The sequence below is a fragment of the Myxocyprinus asiaticus genome, chromosome 1 (genome assembly GCF_019703515.2).
Source record: "Myxocyprinus asiaticus isolate MX2 ecotype Aquarium Trade chromosome 1, UBuf_Myxa_2, whole genome shotgun sequence".
Classification (NCBI taxonomy): Eukaryota; Metazoa; Chordata; class Actinopteri; order Cypriniformes; family Catostomidae; genus Myxocyprinus; species Myxocyprinus asiaticus.
The window spans coordinates 52,127,128-52,155,100 of record NC_059344.1 but is presented as its reverse complement, the minus strand read 5'-3'; the positions used below and the strand labels follow the sequence as shown (position 1 = coordinate 52,155,100).

The 27,973-nt window shown below is 39.1% G+C and overlaps 1 protein-coding gene across 1 annotated transcript in view; it reads left to right on the top strand.

The window, feature by feature from the left end:
* The window catches only part of stim2b (stromal interaction molecule 2b), a 54,549-nt gene that overhangs the window by 1,763 nt on the left and 24,813 nt on the right, over positions 1-27,973 (top strand). The gene's annotated exons all lie outside the window — the stretch shown is intronic.

The window sequence follows — 27,973 nt, the reverse complement described above, 5'->3', positions numbered from 1 at the left end:
CAAAAACTGTATTTTTTTTTTCGTTCCGGTTCAGAAGATCCACAGCCTCCTTTCCAAATGGTTACTGGTTAGAACAAAATAAAAGGACGGTTAATAACGTTCTTTAAAAAAATAACAGTACTCTACACTATGGGGTGGGTGAAATACCTATTGAAGTGTGGCCAGATCTCGCAAGAGAAACAAGCAAACTGGTCTGGGAAAAACGTGCCCAAAATAAGCCACTTGCCAAAATAAGCAAAATTAGCAATTATGAAAAATTATTTTTCCTGTGTGCCGGATTTAACAACATAGAAATCATAAATGCATACAGTTAATTAACAGTTAAGTATAATTTTAATTACAGATCTGCATCTCATTCAAAAACCGGCAGTATCAAATCTGTATTGATGCATCATATCTAACAATATTTCAGTGAAGGCTTGGAAACAACTGAGAAATTTTCTATTAACCTCTAATAATGTTTACCTTGTATTTGGATTAGCCGTACATGTATATGTAGTATTTATGCAGAGTTATTAAAAGGTCATAATTCAGAGAATACGACATCCACAATGGGGAATTAGGCAAAGAAATGTGTGATGCAGCAGTTTCCTTTAAGGATCAAAGCAAATTTTTTAGGCAACATGAAGTGATGTAGTTCCAAAAATGTACTGTGTTAAACCCTTTAGCCTTTAGTTTCAAGAAAAAATTATCAGAATGAAATTAACCGTGTGATAAGTTACGTTTGTGGGCAATGAAGGAGTCAGGAGACAACGAAGCAGCTTCAAGGTCAGTCTCTTTTAATTGCTTGTTTTTGATAACATAAAATGACTTGTAAATAAATTAAAGCACTCTTAATTAATTACTCTTATTCCGGGCTGTCGTGCTTTCCGGTCACTCTCTCTCCCACACTGGTGCTCTGGCGTGCCTTTTCAGGTCTCCCTCCGCCATCACTATAATTAGAGACAGGTGTTAGAGTACTCACAACCAAGGTGACGAGCCTTACCGCTCTCCCTCTACCTCAGACCGACACATGACCACGCCTCCCCATGCCACAAACTGGTTACCAGCATTTAAAAATAACATTTTCAATCCGGAACAGTTGAAAATCACTTCGTTCTGGTTTTTGGTTACGTTCTGCTAAAAAACAATTTCGTTTTTGGTTTATGTTTTCGTTCCTTGAACCATTTTTAGTCCCTGCATATGACTACAGTGGTTAAATCTATGTCTTCAGAAGTTATATAATAGTTGTGGGCGAGAAACGGATCAATATTTAAGTCCTTTTTTATTATAAATCCCCACTTTTACTTTCACTTCCACATCCTTTTTCTTTTGTTTTTTGGTGATTTGCATTTTTTTGTGTATATCGCCACCTACTGGTCAGGGCTTGTCAAAGGTGGAGATTTGTAATTAAAAAAAGGACTTAAATTTTGATCTGCTTCTCACCCATACCTATCATATCACTTCTGAAGACATGGTTTTAAAAGTGCACTCTGATATTTTTTATGTATGTTATCTTGGATTTGCACCAAGTGGGCTGGATGCAGCATCATCCAAACACAATAGTTCTCAGTGTCAGCCATGATTAATTTAATCCATGAGTGAAAGTGTACAGAAACAGGGTGGTTATTGAGAATAAGCAAGTATAGTATTTGGCTGGTCATGTGATCCTAACATGGCAGCCCCCATAAGGGGACCCTTTCCATGTAGAATAAAACAGATTTTATAAGGTTACTGATATGACTGGAGTCTTTCTCATGTGAGTGCTCATGATTTTATACATGTTTCAATATTACTGTTCATTTCTTTAGGAGTAAAACTTTTTTAATGAGGAAAAAATTACTGAGTGCACCTTTAACCACTGGAGTTGTATGAATTACATTTATGCTGCCTTTGTGTGTTTTTGGTGCTTCAATGCACTTGCATTGAATGGACCAACAGAGCTGAGATATTTTTCAACAAAATCTTAATTTGTGTTCTTCAAAAGAAAGAAATTCATACACATCTGGGATGGCAAGAGGGTGAATAAATGATGAGAGCATTTAAATTTTGGGGTAAACTATCCCTTTAATACTAGGATCAGCAGTCAGTGAGAAACTACCACCTTATTTCTAAGTTTAACTAATATGTACTAGTGGTTGACCGATATGGGTTTTTCCATGGCTAATAGAGAGCTGGTTGGCCGATGGCTGATATTGCAGATAAACTGTACACATAATGCAATTTAATGACAGCAAATGAGACATACTGTATTTAAAAGAACTATTATGTTACACAGTGTTTTCTAAAACATTGAAAACCCTAGGAATTTGTTTATTATTTATTGATAAGACTGTTGGTAGATTTGGAACTGACACAAGGGGGAAGTACCACTTCTGTTTATTGGCCAAATTGGCACAGCCATCCAGTCAGTTCAGGCCAGGTCAATTATTCATCAGATGTTGAGATTATCTGAGATTATCAACCTAAATGGCCTGCATGGTATATCGGTCTATCCCTACTGTATCCATGTTCAAATGGATACATTTGATCTAGAAATCTCTAAGAGGACACTCCAGTAAATGAATCATGGGTAACAATTTACAGTAAGGTTGTAGTGTTAATGTTTGTTAATTATATAAGTTAACATGAACTAACAAAGTACAATACTTTTACAGCACTAAATCTTGGTTAATGTTAATTTCTAAATATACTAATGCATTTTTTAAAATTAAATTAATTGTATATGTTAACATTAATGCATTATAAACTAACATCAACTAACAATGAACAATTTAATTTTCCTAAATGAACATTAACCAAGATTAATAAATGTTGTAAAAATATTGTTCATTGTTAGTTCATGATACCTAATGCATTAAGTAATGTTAACAAATGAAGTTTTATTATAAAGCGTATTACAGAATCTTGTATTAAAGATCAAAACCATCAAACAAGTACATGATAAAAAATAAAAAATAAATCTTAAAAAGGGCTTTGAATCTGTATCACCATACTGATAGTTTTGTATAAGCAAACAGGACTGATTCAATCAGTCTGCCAATTCTGGTTCATGACCCCACAGCTGTTTTCTCAATATTAGTCATGTATTTAATGACAGTGTATCGTTTCTGACGGGCAGCAGTCTGGTCAGAGCGCTTGCTGAGAGCATGGATCAGGGTGAGATGACAGATTGCTGTCTGTACAGACGTACAAAGCACTGTTAAGATAAATGCAATCCAGAACTGTGGGCATTAAGGAATGCAGAGTAATCAACGGGTTAAAAAAAAACCTCCATGCAAATGCTGATTGACTCATCAGAAATTAAATCCCTTGGTAGCTGGACAAATTATTTCTGGTGTTGCTGTAGTTTAGTGCATTCTGATAGACACTTGGAATGTTTTAAATATAGCGTGCTTGATTAAAGACAAGCAAGTGCACTTGGAGTAGCCCAAGCAAGCGTAAGCGGATTTTATTCCTCACTAACACTTTGACTAGAGGTAAACCTGCTTTGGTTTTGCTAGACTGTATTAAAAATAACTTTGCACTCAAAATAAGGCTCAGAGCTGGAGGATTTTCAGCATTTATATTGTCATTCATCAAAGTCACATTTCAGCTCTCATTTCTCTTAACTTATAGCTCATCCAGTGCATCCAGAAAGTATTCACAGCGCTTCACTTTTTCCACATTTTGTTATGTTACAGCATTATTCCAAAATGGATTAAATTCATTATTTTCCTCAAAATTCTACAAACAATACCCCATAATGACAACGTGAAAGAAGTTTGTTTGAAATGTTTGCAAATTTATTAAAAATAAAAAACGAAAAACATCACATGTACATAAGTATTCACAGCCTTTGCCATGACACACAAAATTGAGCTCAGGTGCATCCTGTTTCCACTGATCATCCTTGAGATGTTTCTACAACTTTATTGGAGTCCAACTGTGGTAAATTCAGTTGATTGGACATGATTTGGAAAGGCACACACCTGTCTATATAAGGTCCCACAGTTAACAGTGCATGTCAGAGCACAAACCAAGCCATGAAGTCCAAGGAATTGTCTGTAGACCTCCGAGACAGGATTGTATCGAGGCACAGATCTGGGGAAGGGTACAGAAAAATTTCTGCAGCATTGAAGGTCCCAATGAGCACAGTGGCCTCCATCATCCGTAAATGGAAGAAGTTTGGAACCACCAGGACTCTCCCTAGAATGGCCGCCTGGCCAAACTGAGTGATCGGGGGAGAAGGGCCTTAGTCAGGGAGGTGACCAAGAACCCGATGGTCACTCTGACAGAGCTCCAGCGTTTCTCTTTGGAGAGAGGAGAACCTTCCAGAAGAACAACCATCTCTGCAGCACTCCACCAATCAGGCCTGTATGGTAGAGTGGCCAGACGGAAGCCACTCCTCAGTAAAAGGCACATGACAGCCCGCCTGGAGTTTGCCAAAAGGCACCTGAAGGACTCTCAGACCATGAGAAACAAAGATTGAATTCTTTGGCCTGAATGGCAAGCGTCATGTCTGGAGGAAACCAGGCACCGCTCATCACCTGGCCAATACCATCCCTACAATGAAGCATGGTGGTGGCAGCATCATGCTGTGGGGATGTTTTTCAGTGGCAGGAACTGGGAGACTAGTCAGGATCGAGGAAAAGATGAATGCAGCAATGTACAGAGACATCCTTGATGAAAACCTGCTCCAGAGCGCTCTGGACCTCAGACTGGGGCAAAGGTTCATCTTCCAACAGGACAAAGACCCTAAGCACACAGCCAAGATAACAAAGGAGTGGCTATGGGACAACTCCGTGAATGTCCTTGAGTGGCCCAGCCAGATCCCAGACTTGAAGCCGATTGAACATCTCTGGAGAGATCTGAAAATGGCTGTGCACCGACGCTCCCCATCCAACCTGATGGAGCTTGAGAGGTCCTGCAAAGAAGAATGGGATAAACTGCTCAAAAATAGGTGTGCCAAGCTTGTAGCATCATACTCAAAAAGACTTGAGGCTGTAATTGGTGCCAAAGGTGCTTCAACAAAGTATTGAGCAAAGGCTGTGAATACTTCTGTACATGTGATTTTATTTCCCGTTTTTTATTTTTAATAAATTTGCAAAGATTTCAGACAAACTTCTTTCACGTTGTCATTATGGGGTATTGTTTGTAGAATTGAGGAAAATAATGAATTTAATCAATTTTGGAATAAGGCTGTAACATAAAATGTGGAAAAAGTGAAGCGCTGTGAATACTTTCCGGATGCACTGTATAGTAGGTAACAGAGCGTGCACCATTTAAAATGCTAATAGCAATGAACACATTCGCAAATGTTGGAACAAATGTATTATTACAAGGTAATATGTGTTGGACATGTGGTTTATAACTTTATGATTTCTTTCGGGACCCAGATTTTACATTGGACATCAGTAGTGACCCAATACTGTACCACAAATATGACTTATTATACATTACTGTGCAAAAGTTTTAGGCACTTGTGAGGATGTTATCAAAAATAATGCCATAAATAGTTTTCATTTGTCAGTTAACGTCATACCAAGTCCAGTAGGCATAAAAAAGTCCAGTAGACATAAAAAAAAAAAAAAAATGCTAAATCAATATTTGGTGTGACCACCTTTGCCTTCAAAATGGCACCACTTCTCATCTGTTGCAGGACTCCTTGTTCTACTTCTATTCATTTCTATTTGGAAAGGGAATGCTGAAATCTTGATATTTTCCTACTGATTCACAAAGCAGAATATATAAAATATAAATTTTAAGACAAATGTTTTAGACTTTTGCACAGTTCTGTAAATTAAAGTCGGCATGAAATGAAAATTCACCCTATCTGTTTTCCAAATTCATGTTATTGATCTTATTGTGAACGATTCGTCCATGCATATGTTTTATAAAAATGTTTTGGTTTTTTTTGATCTCGTAATCTTTAATCAAAATGTAATAACTCGATCTTCCGGTGAAACGACAGACTTCTCTCTGGTGATGTATGCAGGACTTCTCCAATCATTTAGTCCACTTAAACCCTGCCCCTTTCTTATAAATACCACAACCTTGCGTAGAGTTGAACGAAGCGTCAATCACATGTTGGTGAAGATGGCAAGGTGTATTTTCGTCTGTGTTCCTTCAAAACTATCGTTCCTTAACCCAATCTTCCTTGGTTATGGGTCAGCTGGCTTTACATATTGAATGAGGAGGAATAATGGCAAATACGCGCTTGTGTTCAAGACATTTCACACCTGAATTGCTAAGGTGATCACTAATGAATACAACGCTTCGGATGCCTCTGGAGTTTATTTATATATGTGAATGCAGTTATCTTGGGATGCACAGCACGAGTTAGTGTTTTTTTCCCTTTATATTTAGTGTATTATGATTCAAAACATTAAAATCTTTTACTCACTCGTTTTTCAACTTCTACAGCCTCTTCGTATAAGCAAAGACCGCGATGTGCTGGTCAGTTTATGTTGTCAGTTTGATCATAAGTGTGTTGTGATCGCTGCTCAATTTCACTGACAACCGGCTCTGACTCGAGCAGCACGGTGGTAGAGGTGTGTGTGTCCACTGCAAACTCGCATTCAGATCTGCCTCCGTTCCGCTATGCAACTCCCATATTTTCACAATCAAATCAACAACCAATGGATAAATTCAAATCCCTGCCCCCAAATTTTTTCTTGTTCGATAAGCTGTTTCACTCTGAAATACGTCACAATACGAAAGTCGGACACAACTTCTGTTTCATGACAAATTTAAAGGGATAGTTCACCCAAAAATGAAAATTCTCTCATTATTTACTCACCCTCATGATATCCCAGGTGTGTATGACTTTCTTTCTTCACCAGAACACTTTTGAAGAAAAATAGAAAAATATATTAGCTCAGATGGTCCTTAAAATGCCAGTGAATGGAGATTTCTCTTTTGAAGCTCCAAAAATCACAGACAGTCAGCATAAACATCATCCATACAACACCAGCTTTTAAATTAATGTCTTATCAAATCAAATCAAATCAAATCCCTTTATTGTCACTCAACCATATACACAAGTGCAACAGTGGGTGAAAGTCTTGGGTACGGTTCCAAGCAACATAGCAGTATGACAATTACAATAAACATCTGATTTACACATAACACAGTTTACACATCTGTTACACAACACAATATACAATATACACCTAATAACATACAATATACAGTATACACAAAATAAGACTGTATACAAAAAAATTTAATAATATACAATATACAGTATACTCAAAGTAAGAAGACTGTATACAATAAAAATACACTGTACAGTGTACAGTAATCAGTGGATATAAATAAATATGTTGTGACAATCACATTTGGTGTGAAAAAAGATAAATATTTAAGTGCTTTTTTTTAAACTCTAAATCATGCTTCCGGTGAGCAGCGGTATGCACGTGTGATGTAACCACATTGGCATTTGAAACATGTGAGAACTGACGCAAGTACGTCACAGCCGGAAGAGGAGCGCTGTTTACAAGTGAGAGGGAGGAACACTGTACAGTTGCTTGGTTGGTTTTGGCTTAGATCTGTTTCTTTACTCACAATGGTGTGTTTGTCTGCTCACCCTGGATGTCTCAACCGAGTGGAGAACATGAGGTTACATCTTTATCCATGGCAACACGAATACTTCACACAAGTGACCGCTTGGACTCCACCCTCTCATGGAGCGTTGGATTATAGTTAAAAAGTACTTAAATATTGATATTTTTTTTGCACCAAAAGCAATCGTATCGCTTTAAAAGACATTAATTTAACAGCTGGTGTTGTATAAATGATGTTTATGCTGACTGTCTGTTCTTTTTGGAGCATCAAAAGAGAAATCTCCATTCACTTGAATTTTAAGGACGTACTGATCTAAGATATTTTTCTATTTTTCTTCAAAAGTGTTCTGGTGAAGAAAGAAAGTCATACACACCTAGGATATCATGAGGGTGAGAATACTCATTATTGGGTGAACTATCCCTTTAAGACAATAATGGACTGCACAAAACATGCTGTGGTACGCACAAATTATGTTTATCCTCACTTCAGTTGAACCCATATTTAATGTAGTGTGGATTGACCAATTTGCTGTCTTCACAATGCACAATCATATGCTTAGTTGCAGTTTAGCATTTGTGTTCAGCTTATTTTTTCCTGTTGTCCGTGACCCTATCTGAACAGACATGTTGAGTGAGAACCACTGTTTACTATTTTTTTTTCTAAGAGCTGTCTAAATGTCAGACTCCAAATGTGCCTCTGCACAGACATTTATTATGAGGATATGATAAATTAGTTGGCAGTATGTACAGTATTGCTTTAGTTTAGTATTAGTTAAGTTGAACTGAAAGTTAAATGTCATTACTGAATATGTAGTGGTTTTGTGCCATATTACTTTTAAGTCTAAGTAAATATTTGTGTGGTTAGAATTGCTGTCTCATATTTAGAATGATAAGCCAAGAAGTGGCCGAGCAGGTATTCATATGCCGACCATGAAGTGTGCATACTTGCAAATTGTGTTTTGTACATTAGCTTCCATGCAGAAACATTAGTGGAAATCACATTAAATGGCAGCTCTCAAACCTGAACAGAATATCTGAGACCTTGAAAACAACAGAGATACTGTACCTGCATCCAGCTATAGGAATCTTATAGAGATCTGATTTCTCTAAAAATGTATAGAGTTATAAATCAGGTACTTGTCTTAATACATATTTACACAGGTTGCATTTAAACAGTTGTGTGTACTTTGGTGAGTGTTCACTATATCAATATGGGTGCAGTCATGAGGCATTAGCTTGGGGATCATTAAGGCTTGTTGGGATTCTGTGTGCTGGTTGGTGGGAGACCGAGAACAGCTCTTTGTTGCAGTTCTAAAGTCCAAGACCACTTGTGGAAATTATTATTATTTTCTTTTTTTACAATTTTTGTTTTCCCCCTCTCAGATTATATTATTAGCATAACAATTTGAATGAAAAGGTGAATTGAAAAATGCTTAAAGAATTTAAGGATTTCTTAGTCTTTATTATGTGCCATTTTGCTTTATTGACAACATGTACAGTACTGTACTCGATCTGGCATGGACCCCACAAGTTTGTGCAAAACCTTGGTGCATCTTGTGTGCTTCAATGGAAGCAAAGAAATCTGACCTTTTGTACAATGGATTTAAAATGGTGGTCAGTGTCATATTTTTGCTTATTTCATTAAATTATCTTAAATATTTCTTATTCCTTTAGCACCAGAACATTTTAAATTTGTCAATGTTAAAACTCATTTTATGGGGTCTTTCTCATTTCCAGGTTTAAATTAGATATGGCATATTTTCGATGCGGACTCTGAATTTTGCACGACAATGTTTTTGAATGTGGAATTTTGTTGGATTGTGATCAGAGTGTGATTATAGTTATTCTCAGGGACATTTCAGACCATTTTGATGCCCTAGGCGAGATCCCTATTGCAGCCCCTGTGGGGGGGTGGTGGTGTCGGGGTGAGTTGACCCATTTCCAATCCAAAAAGTTTGGTTGTCATCTATAATGCATTGTGAATGTGCGTGTGTGCAAGCAAGGCTGAGCAAGAGAGTGTGAACAGTGTTAAAACTGTTGAATATATCATCTAGAGTCAGTGAAAGGAAAGAGCATTGAAGAAATGCTCTTTCTGAGTAGGAGAATGAAGCCTGTGTTATTACATGTGAGTAAAACCCTGCTCATGTTTGTGTGCATGTGTTAGGTTACTTGTTCAGTGAAGGGCTCCCAATTGTAAGCAATGATGGAATTTCCTGTGCCACAGATGGCTATCATAGCAAATGTGCTCTGAGTGAAAGGTCAGTCATGTGTGACCTACTGATATATGGTTTTGTGTATCCTTTATATGACTCTTTATTTGTTTATCTGGCATTTTGAGCTGTCCTGGCTTATGGGCTCTCATATTGGATGGAGTGAACTCGTCACTTCAGGTCATGCAAAAATATTTCGGGCTTGGGGTCTTTCTCTTGGTAAATCCAAACTGAACTCATTGACCCAAAACCATGATACTTCACCATCCTGGTTGGGATAAAGTTCTGCTGGAAATAGCATTCTGTTTTCCTCATAAGTATTCTCATTTTGGTCATGTCCATCCACAATTCATGCCTGTCTGGACAAACTTGAAGTGAGTGTTGATGTTTTCTTTGGAGAGCATTGGTTCCCTATCTGTCACTCACTCGACGTTGGTGTCGATGTAGTGACACTAGGGGTCACTCTTGGGAGCCCGAGACACCTCTGGTCTTTGATAAAAGGCCAATGAAAATTGGCGAGTGGTATTTGCATGCCACTCCCCCGAACATACGGGTATAAAAGGAGCTGGTATGCAACCACTCATTCAGATTTTCTCTTCGGAGCCGAACGGTCATGCTCGCTGAGCTGAATACTACTGTACATTCACCTGCTGGATCTGACGGTGCATTTCAGAGGCTTCTCCCTCCTCTGCACTGGTGCACTGCAGAGAATGCCCCTGGGCGCTTCGGCAGAAAAACTAGAGAGTATATTTTCTGAAAGAGCATTTTTCCCCTCTAAAAGAGTATATATTTCTCTAAAAGAGCGCACACACGGAACGTCTTTTTAAAGACGCGTCTTTTTAAAGATGCTTTTCCGATTGTGTGTTATTCCTGGTTGTGCTCGTTATCTCTCGCCTTCTAACGGTCACGATCACTGTCTTTCGTGTCCGGGCACTGCTCACGCGGAGACAGCGTTCGTGGATGGTCACGTTCTCATTGCGAGAATATGTCCATGGCAACGTTGTGGTCGTGGCTCGCCTTCGTAAGAAAGCGAGCCACCCCAGAGGCTCCCACCTCGGTCCTTTTACCCACGGGTTTGAGGCCAGCGCGGCTAGCACTGGGGGCAATTTGGGGACCCCAATGGGACCGCCTCCGCCGGGTATCCCCCCGCGGACCTCCCATTCCCCAGCACGCTCGTCTGCCCCGATCGGGCTTCCGGGTGAGTCCGCCGGCTCGTCTCACGGCGAGTTCGACCTCTTATTCGGAGCCCGCGAAAGTGATGAGCTCTCGAGCGCAGCATCGGAGAGCGGGCTCGTCCAGTCGGAAGCCTCAGCTGGGCTCCTCCCTTCGGGGTCGATCGCCCAGTCACAGGCTGACGCGGAGATGACGACATGCTTTCCCGGACAGCCGCGAGCGTCGGTTAGAGTGGATTTCACCGCTCTTCCCTGAACCCTCGCGGCTCGGTGATTGGTTCCTGGGCTCGTGGCGCCACTCAAAGCCACGCCCTACCCCGTTCCTTTCTTCCCGGAAGTGCATGAAGAAGCTCTCCGAGCGACGGAGGTCACGGCACGGTCTCTCGGGCGGACGATGGCCACACTAGTGGTCCAGGAGCGCCACCTTTGGCTCAACCTGGTCGAGATGGGTGAGGCCGACAGGACACGATTCCTTGCTGCCCCCATTTCCCAGGCGGGCCTATTTGGCAACACCGTCGAGGACTTTGCCCAGCAGTTCTCGATGGTAGAGCAGTAGATGGATGCTAGCCGGCTTATCCTGCCCCGGCGCGGCTCAAGATCCCGCACCCCATCTACTCATCGCCGAGGGCGTCCCCCTGCGGTGACTGCACCGGCTCCGCCGCAGCCCGCCCCTTCGGCCTGGCCCCGGCGTGAAGCCCACCGCAGGAAGCAGATGACACCCGTCTCAGAACCCGTGAAAGGCTTCAAAGCGCCCTTGAGACGGGCGACCCAGGGACAACGAAACCCGCTGCTCTGGAGCTGGTAAGCAGATCTTCATCTTTTTGTTACCTTTTGCATTTAATTGCGCTGCATGCCCAAGTGGCTGCAGTACTCAAGAGCTCAGCAAGAGTGGTTTCCTTGTTCCCTGGGTCACATATCCGGTGTGTACGGCTGGCATCACGACCACCGTCCACCACTCCATTTGGCAGGTTGGCACTCCAGCGGCTGTGTCTCTTGAATGGGTTGGCAGGATAAATCCCCTTAGTAATACAGACGTTCACAGGAATTGGCGCATGTGCCTGCCATTGACTGTACCAAAATAGGATCACAAAGCAGTCATAGTGTGCATGCTTCGAACGCATGCCTATTTGCTCTTGGTCAATTGTATACTTAAAAAGGCTGAGAGCTTGTGTGTGAGACGACCCAAAAAGCAGAAAAACAAAGTACAGTATACCCATGTCTCGAGACTAACATAATTGCAAACATCTCTTTGTTCCATGGAAGAAAGGAAGTCATATGGCTTTGGAACAACGCAGGGGTGAATAAACAAAGGTAGAATTTTCATTTTTGGGTGAATTATAGCATTAAGGATTAGAAGGGTCACAGTGACAGTGGTTTATGTGATCCACATTACATTTTCATGTAAATTTACATTTTAGACACAGACATTCTTTGTGTGTATCTAATGTTTATAGTCCTATAAATATGTGACTTGTCAAGGACAAATGTGCAATAAGTGTAAGGCTTCAGAATGGTCTGAGTAACATATTTTTTGACACAATATGTTTCCTCTTTGTACTTATGAGATTTTGGGTTGCAGTAAATTATTTGAGCAAAAGTCTATAGTTGCACTGTAGTGTTGAGGACCTCCAGTACAGTCACATTTAAGAGCAGAACTAGACTCGTGATCTAGAGTGCTCTGACAGTATTTTTAAGGGACCTGGTAATGCTTTCCGATTAGATCTAGTGGAACATAGTCACGTAGATCTGCTCAGACGGAATACCAGATGCCATTAATTCCACTGGTTACTCAGTCACAGCTTGGGAATTTTTTTGTGTATCTGCCTCCTGCCATCACAGCAAGATTATGACAAGTACATTCTCTGTTGAGGTATTAATTTAATCCCTCAAGGTCTAATAAGTAAACACACCCATATACACCTTAATCTATTATGCTTTGGTGCTTCAGGCTAAATGGTATAAAGTGAAGTGGATGGCGTTGTGGGCTAAAACTGGTAGCAGAAGGTTGCCGGTTCGATCCCCACAGCCACAACAATTGTGTCCTTGAGAAATACACTTAACTCCAGGTTGCTCCGGGGGATTGTCTCTGTAAAAAGTGTATTGTACTGTAAGTCGCTTTGGATAAAAGCATCTGCCTAATGCATAAATGTAAATGTAAGCTTGAGTTGAAAATAAGCATATAGCAACCAATAATATGTTTATGTACTGGTTACTGGTTTGACATTGGTAATGAAAGTGGTGCTTGGCAGTGCAAAACTATCAGCCATGATACTAGGGTGTTGTGGGAGGTTTCCAGCATTGTTGGGTGTATTCTAATTACGAAGTTATTAATTATGGTAATCGAATTACTATTTTAGTACAAAAAGTAGTGTAGCACATTACATTTAAATTTCCTGTAATCAGTTACAGTTAATTACTTGAGCTAGTATTACATTTCTAAAATAATACTGTATATGTAGAATATATTTAAAACATGAATTACATTAGTATGTACATATTGAAGATTATGTGAGCAAGGAGGAAATATTGACATTATTTTTAATTAATTGAGCAAAAAAACAGAAGCTTTTCTGTGTAAAGTCTTTTAGAAAGTAACTTTAAAGTAGTTAGTAATGTGATTACTAAGATGTGCGTGCCGTAATATGAACGCCGGTATTTGCCGTGGACGTCTTAGTACTATCGGGTTGTTGATCTATCTCTCTTGGGCCCCCCTCAGTGGCTGGGCCCCTGAAACCTGTCCCCTTTTCCCCCTTTATGGGTGGCATGATGGTAATAGTGATGTTTGCCTTAGCTAGCACAACTAACAACATTCATTTAGACTGGGGTTGCAATTTTAAGAAATTTCCTCAATTAACAATTGTCAGCGTTAATGAAAATCGATTAGTCATTAACAATAACAATAATAAACTCAAGTGGTTATTACATTTCAAGCTTGTTTCTAAGCTTGAAACAAGACAAATAGTTTTCTTCTATCAAAGCTTTATACAAACTTTGATTTTTGACTGATCAACCATTCTAATGCAACTTCAACACAACACCACCCTACAAGCTGACATCAGAGAATGCTATACTCAACCCTAGACCACCACTGATGTCATAAACTTCTTTTTCAACAAACAATCCTTACAGTAGAAGGAAATGTGGAAATATGAAACAGCCAATGAAGTATGTACATGTAGCTTACTGTTGAAATATAATTTAAATAAATACACTTAAGAAATGCGAGTATTGGTATGTTCCTCTTAATATATTTTTTTAGTTCAGTGTATTTTGAATACATTTAGGCTGTGTTTTAATTAAACCAGTCACCAGCTTATGTTGTGTTTTGGGTGCTGGCCAGCAAGGGAGGCTAGTGTGCTGATTACCCTACCAGGCTTTTCAACTAGCTTAACCAGCTTCATCAGAAAGACCATGCTGGTCAATCAGCTTCACCAGCTAGGTAACTACATGCTGGTTAAGCTGGTGTGTGAAGGTCTATTTTGCTTTAAAGAAATCTGAAAAAAAATCTGTTCTTTTAATTGAAACAATTCTCTGAATCCCTGCATCGTCCAACTGATATCTGAAGTCAGTCAGAAAATTGTACCCATTGAAAATCTACATCGCTTTATTGAGCTGGACTGCACAGCTTATTTTGTGTCATTCTTTCTGGTGGAACTTAAAGAGTTCTTTGTGATCTACTGCATGTTGCTTTGTTTTGAGGTTTACTTGTCATTTCTAGTAGACATTTGTGTGTCTGTACATACTGACTGCTTTCAAGAGGCTATAGCCACATTTCAAAATACTTGATGACTGTAGATACACTTTAGTGCAATTACCCATTTTGTAGAGGAACAAACAAAAGAATTGATGAGAAGTGAAAACAGAAACCTGGTCTAAAGACATGGATTGGTGTTCAGCCAAATAAACAGAGACACAAACATACTTAAGACAGGATTTAGTCACAGGTTCTATTTGCACTGTAATTTCGGAGATACTGTACATATGTAGGAAGACTACTTTTTCATTATTGTGTATTGTGTGATATGTTTACCACAATATAGCACAGGTGTCACAACAGGGAGCCAGACGTCCCACAAGCTCAGCTGTAACTTATGTTGGTATGGTGCTAAAAAGGGAGTCACACTGAGGTGCTAATACCCTCTGAGAGCAGAATAAAGCCACACATAGCCCTTTTGTTCCACGCATTTCCACCATAGAAAAGGCCGTTCCGGGGCCAAAAACCTGGTTCCGCACCGGCCCCAAAAGCTTGCTGGTCTCCACACAGGAACCGTTTACGTCAGGGGACAGAGGGCGGGATATTGTTTCATCACCATGATAACGAAACGTGTGCTCTACTTGCGATATGGTATTTACAAAGATACGAGATAAACTACTAGAGAGATCGCAAAGAAAAAAATACTCTACGAGAATGAAGATACAGAACAAAATGATGCACGCCGGCTTCAATTGGAACATTTACCAAATCATGAATACACTGAAAAACACTTAAGGGAGTACAGGGACCATAAGAAGGACATAAGCAAAAGCAACAGTGGACGGAGCAACAATGTTTTGGACTCGGACAACGACCAGCCTGCTAACTAACTATTCTGCATTGAATTCAGCAAGTAACGCTCGTGATAATCAGTGAATCGCCAGTGTCCTCTGCAGCTGATCTCAGTAAGTTATTCTTTTTGCCAACTTTGTTAGCTTTTCTTACACTGTTGTCATCTTATTTTGTGCATTGTTTTGTTCTGTAAGGGGATTTTTAACCAGCTACTCATTAAGTTTGGAAGATCATGGCTATCTGTTACGTAAAACGGTGGGATTCTCAATCAATAATATTATATGCTATGGAAAAATTCCAAATACAACCATTTGCTACACCAATGTTAATCATGATTCCACTAACAGTTTACAGAACTTGGCAAGTTAAGCCATAGTTCATACAATATAATGTAATTACATTACCTGTCTTCTTTAGCGTAGATGTTGTATCTGACAATCTTGTTGAGCAATGTAATAACGATGGATTGCATTACTCCGTTTGTTTAATTATGTCCTCAAAAACAAGAGTAAAAGCTGTATACAAACACACTGTGATGCTCCATGTTTGTTTATGTTTGAGGTAGTCACGTGAAACTACCATGTAGACAGTAACGTGTTATGTCTCCTTTCGGCACTCAGGTCAGTGGAAAAGTGCGGCCGGTTTAAGATAACCAGCAGAGCACAGGCTCGGCATGAGAACCATCACAGTTTCGGTGGAAAAGGGCTGATATTAGTCCAGTTGTGGACACTAGATTACGTGCCCTTGATCTGCTTGCACTTAAACACACTCCTTTACACACACTCACATTCAAACTTTGCTTTTAGTGTTTGTTTTATGTAGGCCCAGATGGAATCTGCAGATTTATTCACATTTATGCACTGATTTCAGGCAAAAACTTGCTGAATTCTGTGGACTGAATTTAAACAATGTAAAATGTGTTAAAGGGAGCTGAGAGTATAAACACTCTTATTGGTAGCTGAAAGCTAAATTTATCAAATTAGCCAAAATATTAAGTAAAATATTTTTTGACATTAATGTTTCGTTCATGTTACATTAATCTCCGCCCATTCTTTTCAGTATTTACTGATGCAACAAAATATCTCAAATATTACAGTCTCATGCAATGTTTCATGTTGTATTGTTATACTATGTTGGCCAAACAATGACATGTATTACGAAAGCTTGAGGTGGTGCCGAACTGATCACGTGTGAGGAGATGAAGGGATATTTTGGATGAAAGTTTCTAAATACAATTATTATTAAAAAATTTTTTTTATATACACAACACTCATATTTAATCAAACTACACAATGATGTCTCTAAGACTTCATAGATATTACAGTTTCATTTTCTGTTAAAGCATAATTTTCTGTAAAGCTGCTTTGAAATGATGTGTGTTGTGAAAAGCGCTATACAAATAAAAATGACTTGACTTGAATAGCAGCAGCCTCTCATTTCAGGGACTTTCCCTCTTCTTCGGAGAGAGAGACAGAGAGTGCACTGACGCTTGCTCTGCAGGTCTTACATAGTGCAGCTTTGAAGAAAAGAGAGAGCTCTTAGAAAGGGTATGTTCTTGACAAGAAAAAAAAAAGCTTTCACTTTTCTGTCTCTAGAAAAACAACCAGCACAAAAACCATTGAAACCATCCTGAGAAGTGAAAATGTCACATTGGCATGCAATAAGTTTTTTTTATCTCTCACTTCAAATGAGTGCCTCTTAACACTGTCTATCTGACAAAGACATCACTTTCTCCTGCTTTTACCCTACACAATATTCTTCAAAACATCTTTCATTTTGCTTTTACTGCCTGCAGGAGTGGCTTTGGGGTAATCTTGACTCTAAAAATGCATACATTCGCACCTCAATAGGAGATAATTGCCTATATACAGTATACACCTATATATTGAACTCCTGTGGTTCAGCAGTGCTCAATGAGAAAAAGTAAATCAAGTCATCGTTTACTGAGATTACTGTGCATTTTGGGTAAAGTGGGCTGAAGTACTAGATGAATCAGCATTAGCTTTGAGGTTAGTGGTAATCCAGCTCTGTAGGCCCCCCAAAACAGGTGTGTTCTCAAGAGCTGCTTATCCGGATTCACAAACTGCTTGAGTTACACTCTCTGTAGATGTAGAAAATGCCCTCTGTTGTTATGCGCTGCAGTTTTGGTTGAACGTTGTTTGGCTAATTGATTGTGGATAGAGTGAAGAGCTTAATATTTCCTGTGGTCCCTTTACAATGACATCAGTCGTGGTCTAGGGTTGAGTATAGCATTCTCTGATGTCATCTTGTAGGGTGGTGTTGTGTTGAGGTCTGCACCATTGATCATAACATGCTTCTGTAAAGCGGAAGTACTGCATGTGTCATAGTGATGCTTTATCAGTCAGATCAATCTACTGCTGTGTTCATATGTACTACAGTACGTTACCTACTATATCTGTAATCTGTGTACTGCATTCTGTTTTTAAAATATTAAGACATATGAAACTGAATGTACTGCAGTACACTGGATACTGTGTCGCAGTCATTTAGGTTACAGCCTGACCCAGTCACATTCCCATTGAAATAACACTGTCAGCTACGTATAATGCTGTTTTGACATATTTACCTGCTCATTAAGCTTTAAATGTTGTGTTAAATGTCTAAGTGTTGAGGAATACTTGCCATCAGGCAGCTGATGAAGTCGTTTAGATGAGTGACAAAAAAATTCTTCAACAAATGGAAAATAAAGCTCACATGCTCTTGAGGATAAATTTTTACCAGACATTTCTGGGTGGAATCCTTCTTTTAAAGCTGAAATGGAAATTTGGAAATAGAGTTCCCATTTCTCTTGTTTGGACAGTTTAGTATGAGTAGTACTAGTTTATATTTTGAACACAGCTTACTTCTTTGCCTGTGCCATGTGTGTCTCATTTTGTGGCTTTAGCATTCTAGAGAACCTAGACAAACAGGAAATCAGAGATCTTGAACAGGATGTTGAGAGTGTACTCACATATGCACGATGTTACTGAAATCAGCAATGATGATGCTATTTTCAGTAGGAGACAGACTAATGAAGAACTGTAAAGTGGTGTTTCTCTTATGGTATTTATCGTGCGTTCCATTTGTCTCGGAAGTCGGAGATCCGAGTTATTTTCCGAGTTCCGAGACCGGAACTGACAAATGGAACGCGATGTCGGAATTCATACTCGGAAAGTCGGACGAACTCGGAGGACCCCGAGTTCAGAAAGAATAATGGCTGTGAAGAGCATCGACTGTAGTATGCTGTGGGTTTAAAGATTTTTTTTTTAGCACTTTTGTCTTTTTGTGTCCAATTTAATAGTGTATTACCGTTGCCTATAGGCATGTTGTTACGATCCTGTTATGCGTGAATTACAGCGTAATGTGTTGTTTATAAACTGGTACAGCTCAAATTGGATAGGTCGCTGCTGCTAACAACAACAATGGTTGCTGCTGCTACAAGAACAATGGTCAATGTTGCTACAACAACACTGCCTAACGTTACAAACAGTAAAACCATTTACACATAAACCCGTTTGGCAAATTTATATTGCAAATATACGTTTGTACTTCCATAGGGCATTGCCCTTTGTTTACACTGCTGGTTCGAGTAAAACGTGGTTAACATGTTTTGATACAATCAGATACGCGGAAACATTAACATACCTTCTCCGCTTTCTGTCATCTTCCTCGAGGTCTCTTAGGTGAAAGGCATACTTATTTTGTAGCTCTCTGTACTCCAAAAGATGCTAGTGCAACAATTACTTTCCTGGAGGCATCCATCTTTTTTTCCGTCTTGTCGTGTTGTGTGTAATGGAACGCATCCAACTCAGATTTCTTGTTTTTTTTTTTTTACGGATATGACATCGATCCGAGTCCTGAGCTCCGACTTCCGAGACAAATGGAACGCAGCATTATAGAGGAATGTCCAGAGACCAATACAGTGCAATGCTGACTTGAAGACAAATATCACAATAACCAAATGGTTTCATTGTGGACAAACATTAACCAGATTTTAAAGCTGATGATTCTTCTATTTTAAAATAAATTATTTTAGGTATTCCAGCTTAATATGCAAAGTCAGCTCATAGTAAGCCATTTGTTGGTTAATTTAAGCCTAGTGTACAGTACACTACAGGACTCAAGCTTGTTGTGTGCGCACTCCTGCGACATGCTGAGACTAGTCCCAGATGCTTCAACAGTTTTCAAAACAGCTTTATATCTACACGTCTTGTCGTCAGGTGTGCGTATAGTCCCGACGAGCAAGAGCCCGATAATGAGCCACAGCCAATGAAATATCGAGAGATGGCAAGAGGAGGGCAAGGTATTAGGAAGCAGAAGACAAAAAAGAATTGGAAAATAAAATAAAACCTCACCCACAGCTCCCTACCTGTTGTCTTTATTGTTTTCAGCTGTTTTATAATTTTTTTCCTGTTGCGAGCCATTCTTTCATGTTTGTTGAAAACATTACCACAGGTAACATCACTAATGATAAGTCTGAGCGCATCGTATGATGTATATTTTACTATCAGCTGTTTATATCTGATAGCTGCTGACATACTATCAAGATTAAACTGTGCGAGTTTGTGAAGGAATTTCATTATCTTAATTTTGAGATGCATTTTGGGCGATACATTTGAAACGGGACGACGCTAAAGGCAGCTGTAGTGGCCAGTTTTTTGCCTGTTATGTGCAGATTTAAAGGGAAATAAGCATACAGTCAGAAAATTAAAAAAAGCAAATGCATGAACATGTACAATAGGGACACCGATATGAGCAGCATGCACACTAGAAGCTCAGTTACAGGAACTGCAATGTAAGAACTGCTCTAAAAGTAATGTTTGCGAGTAATTAAGAGAAACTGTGCACCGGTTTTCAGGACTTTCTTTCTCATCTTTTACTTTTTTTACTCTTCATTAAAAGACAGACATCATGATTGATGTATGTCCTCATGAAATAAGAGACTCTCTCCTCGAAAGAGTGGTCAAAAGAGATGACCAGGTGTAACGGTGATGTGTCTTGCTTGTACATTTGTGATCGGATCACCCACAATGCATTTTAAAGGGTTAGTTTACCCCAAAATGAAAATTCTCTCATGATTTACTTCGCTTAAAGCCATCCTAGTTGTGTATAACAGAACCCAAGTGAAGATTTTTATAAGCAGATTTCAGCTCAGTTTGTCCATACAATGCATGCAAATGGGTTCTACTGACTGTATGACAGTCCAAAAGGCATATTTATGCAGCATAAAAGTAATCCACGCGACTCCAGTCGATCAATTAATGTGTTCTGAAGCCAACGGATAGGTTGGTATAAGAAACAAATCGATAATTAAAAAGTTTTTAACCTTAAATCATTACTTCCGCCCGGCGCTGTATTGCTGTTTGAAATAAACTAACTCTTGCTTGCCGTTCGTTCCTCTGTTGTATACAAAGCGCGCACCTCCGACTTCTCGCGTGAATGCACCATTACGCGTACGTCACTGATGTGTCAACTGCTGGCAGGAAGCAAAAATTTTTTTTTTTTACATTTTAATTATCTATTTATTTTTTTACACAGAAGACATGAATTGATTGTGTGAATTATTTTATGCTGCCTAAATATGCCTTTTGGACTGTCAAACTGCCAGCAGCCTGATGGCACCCATTTACATACATTGTATGGACAAACTGAGCTGAAATCTGCTTACAAAAATCTTTACTTCGGTTCTGCTGAAGAAGGAAAGTCATACACATCTGGGATGGCTTAAAGGTAAGTAAATCATGAGAGGATTTTCATATTTGGGTGAACTAACCCTTCAATGCCAGTGTGCACGTGGTCTCAGTCAGGGACGAATGGTCATGTAGTTGATACACTACAGTCCTGTACTGTGCGCACCAGCACAATTAAAAACAAGACTGTGAGTCGCAGGGCGCTGACTGCAAATAGTGTAGTGTACGATTGACTTTAAGTGTAACAGTGAGCTCGTTTACATGGATACCAGAAAGACATTTATAAAGCTGCTTAAGACATGAAAGCTGTGTTTGCGTTTACATGTGTTAGCGGTTTTCTCGTTACCCCTGTATACATGCGGCTCGTAGTAAGCAGCTTTCTTCACAGCGTGTAATTTCCCCACAACGCTTGTGTTAATAATGAAAATGCCATCCAAGAAAGAATTTGCTGTTTTTGTTCTCTGTTGCTTTGCTTTATTTTCATGTGTTCCACAGTTGCTGCTGTGTTTGTTTCCTTAACTTTTCATTGCACCTGCCACTGCATTGTGTTGCAGTGGTGGGGTTTCCCTCTTAAGTTATACTACAGGATTCTCCCAGCACACTTGGGCATATATGCGGTCTCCGGGGACAGTAATCGGTATTTTAAATTGATATGTTCTAGTTCATTGTATGTGTTTACGTGTGTACGATTTTCCCTTTCCAACTGTACTCCCAAGAAATGTTAAATTTGTCAATTAGGGGTGGGCAATATACCGGTAGACATAAAAAAAACTTTTTTTATTTGACAACCGGTGTACATTTATCGCCTCTTATCACGGTGTAACAAGGTTAAAATGGGCAAGGAGGACGCGGGAACTGGCTGAACATTCAAAAAAATGTTTAATGTAAACTTAAAAAGACATAAACACACACGGCAGCTGTGTGTGGCTCTCTCTCTCCCGAACTGCTGCATCCGGCTCGGCTCTATCCCTCTCCTCTGCTGATTAGCCCGATTGGGGGTCAGCCGTGTGCAAGGTTACGCAAAATCGCCACTGTACGCGGTACACATTCTATCTGAGAAATTGAGTAGGAAGGCGGAGCGGCTTCATGTGAGACAGAGAGAATTGAAGAAATATGGACAGGTTTTTTTTTGGCACTGACAATTTTTGAAGAAAATTCAATGACATTGATCTCATGTTCTAAATATGCTTCTCATCTAACACACGCAGATGTGTTTCACGTAATTATGGCGCAAAACTATCTCTGGAGCATGCAAGTGTGCATGTGTCCAGCAAGCTTCCCGTTTGTGCTCCAGAGTCAGGAGAGCACAGAGCGTGATCGTTTGCGCTAATTCTGGTTTCTCACAATATCACAGTACAAACCATAAAACTTGTGTGACCCATTTGAATTCTACTACTTTACCTTTAAGTGCTATGGAGGAAGTTAAACATATCAAATGGTCTACACCCCAACATTCTAACCACCACTGACGAGTAAAACAGCTAAAACAATGTTAGATATTAGGAAACAAACTGCCCATGTTTGCCTTCAGATATTCAAATATTCTCTACAGTGATTACTTAAATCATTGAAGGTGCACTCATTAACTTTTTGTTTGTGTCATCTTGGACTTACAGTGACATCTAGTGGTGTGGATGCAGCATCATTCAAAATCAGTAGTTTTCAGTTACAAATACCATTGTAGAAATTCACTATTCACAATCAGCCATGATTCATTTAATCCAAGAGTGAAAGTGTCCAATAACAAGATGGTTACTGAAATTTAGTGAGTAGTATTCAGCTGGTCATTTGATTCTAAAATGGCAGCCCCCATGAGGGCGCCCCTGCCCCATGTAGAATAAAACAGCTTTTATAAGGTTACTGATATGACTAGAGTCATCATTTCATGTGAGTGGTCATGATTTTATACACATGTTTCAAAATTACAATTCTTTTCTTTAGGAGTAAAATGTTTTTAATGGGGAAAAATTACTGAGTGCACTTTTAAGAGCCTAATGAAGTGTTTGTTTTCGTTTTACTTATATACTATTTCCCTTTTTGCATTGCTTTGAGATGTTGAGTTAAAGGAAAGTTTTATAGTTTAAATAATAATAATATTAGTCAACAACATCTGACTGAAATGTGGCATAATGTGAAATTTAGCATAAAATAATAATTTTTAATTTAAAAAAAAATCTGTTTCGTGATATATACAACAGTTAGTTCCGGTTCTCAAATCTGACTGGACGAGAGACGTTCCATGAGCACTGATGGTCTGACACCATCAGCACTCGGACGCTTCACTCTGTGTGTATCACTCCTCTTGTGTTCATGCCGTTCTAAACTAAAGTGAAGAGCAGTGCATATGTGTTAAGAGCTACTGTTTGTCTTTTTTTTTTTTTTTTTTTTTTGACAATACATATGTTAGCCAGCAGGTGGTGGCAAAAGATAATTTTTGTGTGTAATATGAGCCAGTTGGTGACGTGAAGTGAATCCGCATCAGCCACTGTTTACATACAACAACACTCCATGATCGCTACTACACTTCTAAAGCTAGGAAATAGCTTTAAACGGCTTTAAATGAACAACTTCAGCATTACGGCTCATCACAGCTGAGAAACACAACAGACTGATTGATTACACAACTCAAGGCGCTTACCACTTACCGGAGTTTCCACATTGGATACACACTGTTTAAAATGGTGGAGGACATTGAGGTTTCTATAGTGAATGACTCTAGTGCACCGGCTACCGTGAAATAGAGAGGAATACCCCCGCTTGGATGGCTATTTTTCCACTGAGAAAGCTGATCTTCAGAAAGCTGACAACATCTCTGCTTGGGAGTGGCAACAGGTGATCACACACGCTCCGTCTCTCTCTCTCTCTCTCTCACACACACACACACACACACACACACATACATCCATCCTTGTTTATCCAATAACTTGTTAGAAACAACACAAGCCATAATACTATTTCTGAAGTGAAATTTTTTGAATTACTAACGAAGGCTTGGACGCATCATTTGGTTTAAATGAGTAACGGCAGATTCTGATCCGTCGCGTAAGAAAGTAGTTCCATGCACAAATGCGTTTTTATGACCGTACTCAGTTTTGTCTAATTTTTTTACATTTACTTGTTCATTGAACTGTTGTATATAAGCAATATCACACACAATCGTGCTATATGGCCCTAAATCAGCACTGCTGTGATTACCTATGGTACTCGGCCTGCGGCCTCGTGCCTGCGGCCGAATCACAACAGTGCTGATGTAGGGCCATATCGCACTCTTGCTCGTGTGATATTGCTTAAATATATCGTTATCGTGATATAAAATTACTTGTATTATGATATAAGATTTTGGTCATGTCACCCACTCCTAACTCCAGATTTGATTTCATGGGGTCTTTAAACAACTAAAGATTTTTTTCATTACAAACTTCACTAGATGGTCCTTGATGAGCAGTGTTGATTTTGCCTATATGAGTGTGGGATTGCTCAGCTGGTTTATTTGGAAGGAAGATGGTTCAAATTGTATCATAATCATGCCATTGAGTGTTGGTCAACTGTGTATGACCCTTTTAACTGTCAAATATAGCCGCAAGCAGCAATTATCAGGGGCCAAGCACATATGGAAAACTGACAAAAATAATCTGATTTGACACAAAAGATCTTGTGTAACCCTAACCATAACTCAAACCTTAACCCTAACTGCCTTAATCACAGTAGAACAAAAAGGATTTTCTTAAGTTATAGCACCCCCTAGCATCCCAAATTGATGACATTTTGCATGTGACCTAAGAATGTTCTCTTGTCCATGTGTTTTAACTTTTGTTAAGTTTGAATTTTTCGCTCACAAGATACAGGCCCATTAGTGATTACAGGCCACACCCAAAAACATATTCGCTTATATCTTCCAAATGACTTAACGAGTCAAAATTCTTTTGATATCTTTTTGTCAGGAGGGTCTGTAGATGATGTATACTAAATTTCATGTGAACCAAGGAAATGGCCTAGGACGAGTTAGAAAGTAGGTTTTTTTAATAAATCAAAATTGTAGAAAACTTTTCTTGCGGAAATGGAAATTCAAGTGACCATATGATTTGGGGGTACTGGTGGATTCAGAGAAGCTACACGTTTTTATTGTAGCCTATATGGTTTCAGAGTTATTAGCAAAAACACAAATTAGCTAATTATAGTGCAACCATGTGGCTGATTGTCACAAGATTTGATATACAGCTTTGTGTAGATACCCTGATTGTGTATAGTAATTTCCATAACCCTCTGCCATTCTTAATACAAGCTATAAGGTGCTGAAATTTGGTTGGCCGTTGGCGGCCATTTTGTTATTTTGTCGAATAGATATTTTAAGAATATGTTAGCATTTGAACCAAAGATGATGCATATTTAATTTGAACATTGTCGCTCAAACGGCTACAAAAAAGTATAGATGAAAATGAAATCGGAGATATGCATTTTGTAGGGCTTGATTCAAGGAATCGGAGGAAAAAATAATTTTGACTATCCTAGCCCTTACGGATGCAGAGATATGAGCCAAAATGTAAAGGTTTTTATTATAGCGCCACCTAGGGTCAGATGGTTGTGCGTTTGTGCGCCTGAGTAGTGGGAGGATTTGGGATCATCCTGCCAAGTTTGGTGTCTCTACAATTTACGGTCTCTGACGCCCAGACACTTTTAGGCCAGAAAAAAGAAAAAGAAGAAAAAGAAGAAAATCAGTACAATTACAATAGGGTTCCAGCAGCTTCGTTGCTTGGCCCCCTAAAAATCAGTACAAATACAATAGGGTTCCAGCAGTTTCACTGCTTGGCCCCCTAATTAGTTAACATTTGAGTGTCAGTGACACTACTTCTGCTTTTGTCATTAAGCCATGGAGACAAGAAAGTGGACCTCCTCCCCTATTTCAAACAGTCTAATCTTATCAGAGATGTTCCCTCATAGACATTGGGGTCCTTGAAAGGCCACTGGATGTCCTGTCTTTGTATTGGATTTTGCCTAAGAGTACAAAAAAGCCTGTTACAGAACCACATCCTGCTCAACAAATATATCGACACCTGATATATCGACACAAATTTAGTTATTTTTGCAAACAATTAAGTTACACTTTAAAGAACATGTTATTTTTCTATGACTGTGAATTAAAGGACCGTTACCGATTTTAAAGAACAAATAACTGATTAAGTAAGTGTTAATATCGGTATATTATTTGATGCGTAATTTCACTCTTTCCTTTGTCCAAACACTGATCTTCACTGTTGCTCCTAGATAATTATCTGCCCTAATTAAGACACTCATTGACCCCCTCTTGACTTTGGTGGTTGCCCACTCATGTCTTGAGTTTCAGCTTCAATCTGCACATTCCTAATGTAAAGGCGCACAATCTCTGTCTCCTTTTCTGGAAATCTAAACTTCTGGTTTGTGAGCCTTGTCAGATTTTGAAGCAATTTTTGTAGGTATTTTCACACGCTTATGTAATATAATAAGAAAGGATTCTCTGTGCCCCTGTCCTTGGAGGAGTAATATGTCTTTTTATGGAGGTGCAGAGAGACAGAAGCAAAAGTTCTTTAACAGAATCTGTGAAGTGGTTTTTAAAGCCACATATTCAGAAGTATTTCCATGTGCTTTGACATGGCTGTTACAATTTCGTGATCCTGCTGATAAGAAACGGCCAGCCTGGGGATCTAGAGAAATATAAAACAGATCAAAATGTGCAGGTATATCAGGTAATATGCTGTTGTTAAAATCAGAACAATAATGTATTTGTGATTCATGCACATTGTGTATGGTCTTGCTGTATACATAGACTACACCTTTAGGACATGGATAAGCATCTGTGTTTACCTTACTAGTGAACTTAAAAATCATAAATGGGTCGGATACAGTATGATGACCGTATGATGAGTGTGGAGTACAAAGTCTGTGGAGAAGTCAAGGTGATGTGCATTTCAACAAACATCATACTGATGACATCAGACTGTTATGTTGTGGTATAGAATATGTATTCTGTAAAACTAGCAGGGGTGTAAAGTAACAAATTACAAATACTCACGTTACTGTAATTAAGTAATTTTTCCCAGGAATTGTACTTTAAGTAGTTTAAAAATTGTATACTTTTACTTGAGTACATTTTAAGTGCTGTAACTGTACTTTTAATGCGCTATTTTCCCACCGTCTGTGTTCACTACTTCCCTGTCCTGATTTTATTTTTATCCATCAACATGATTGGCTAGGGAGAGTCTCGTGACTCCCGTCAAATCAGATCACACGTAAAAAAACTTGAACAGCAGCTGTAGATCGGCGCCAACTGTAATGGATTTGGAGGATGCCTCAAACACATTTTCAACACCTGAACATCATGGCACACCCGAAAGGGATTTTCGCAGTGATAAAGGCCAATTGCATGACTTGCTCAAGCCAGATATATCAGCATTAATTCTTCCTCTAATTTGGAGAAACATATCATGGTACATTTCATATTTCTGTTTACTAGATTCTGTGTGTCTGTAATGTAGCCTGTAATTTAACTATCTATCACTGAGATTATTGAGTTGATGTGAGAGATTAAGGCAATGTTATCAATAGGGCTGGGCGATAAAATAATCTTGATGTTTATCTGAAAAAAAAAGAGATGTCCTCGATATCGATGATAAACTTTTGAGTAATTTTCTATACTTAGCCTATGTTCTACATCTAGAACAGGGGCGGTCATTACATCGATCGCAAAGCAAGAGCACTACTGGTTGGTTGATCTAGATGAAATATAAAAGATTGACTTTTTATTTCCTTTTTATTTTATCTGTAGCTGCGTGCTGTTTGATTGACAGGCGGCTAA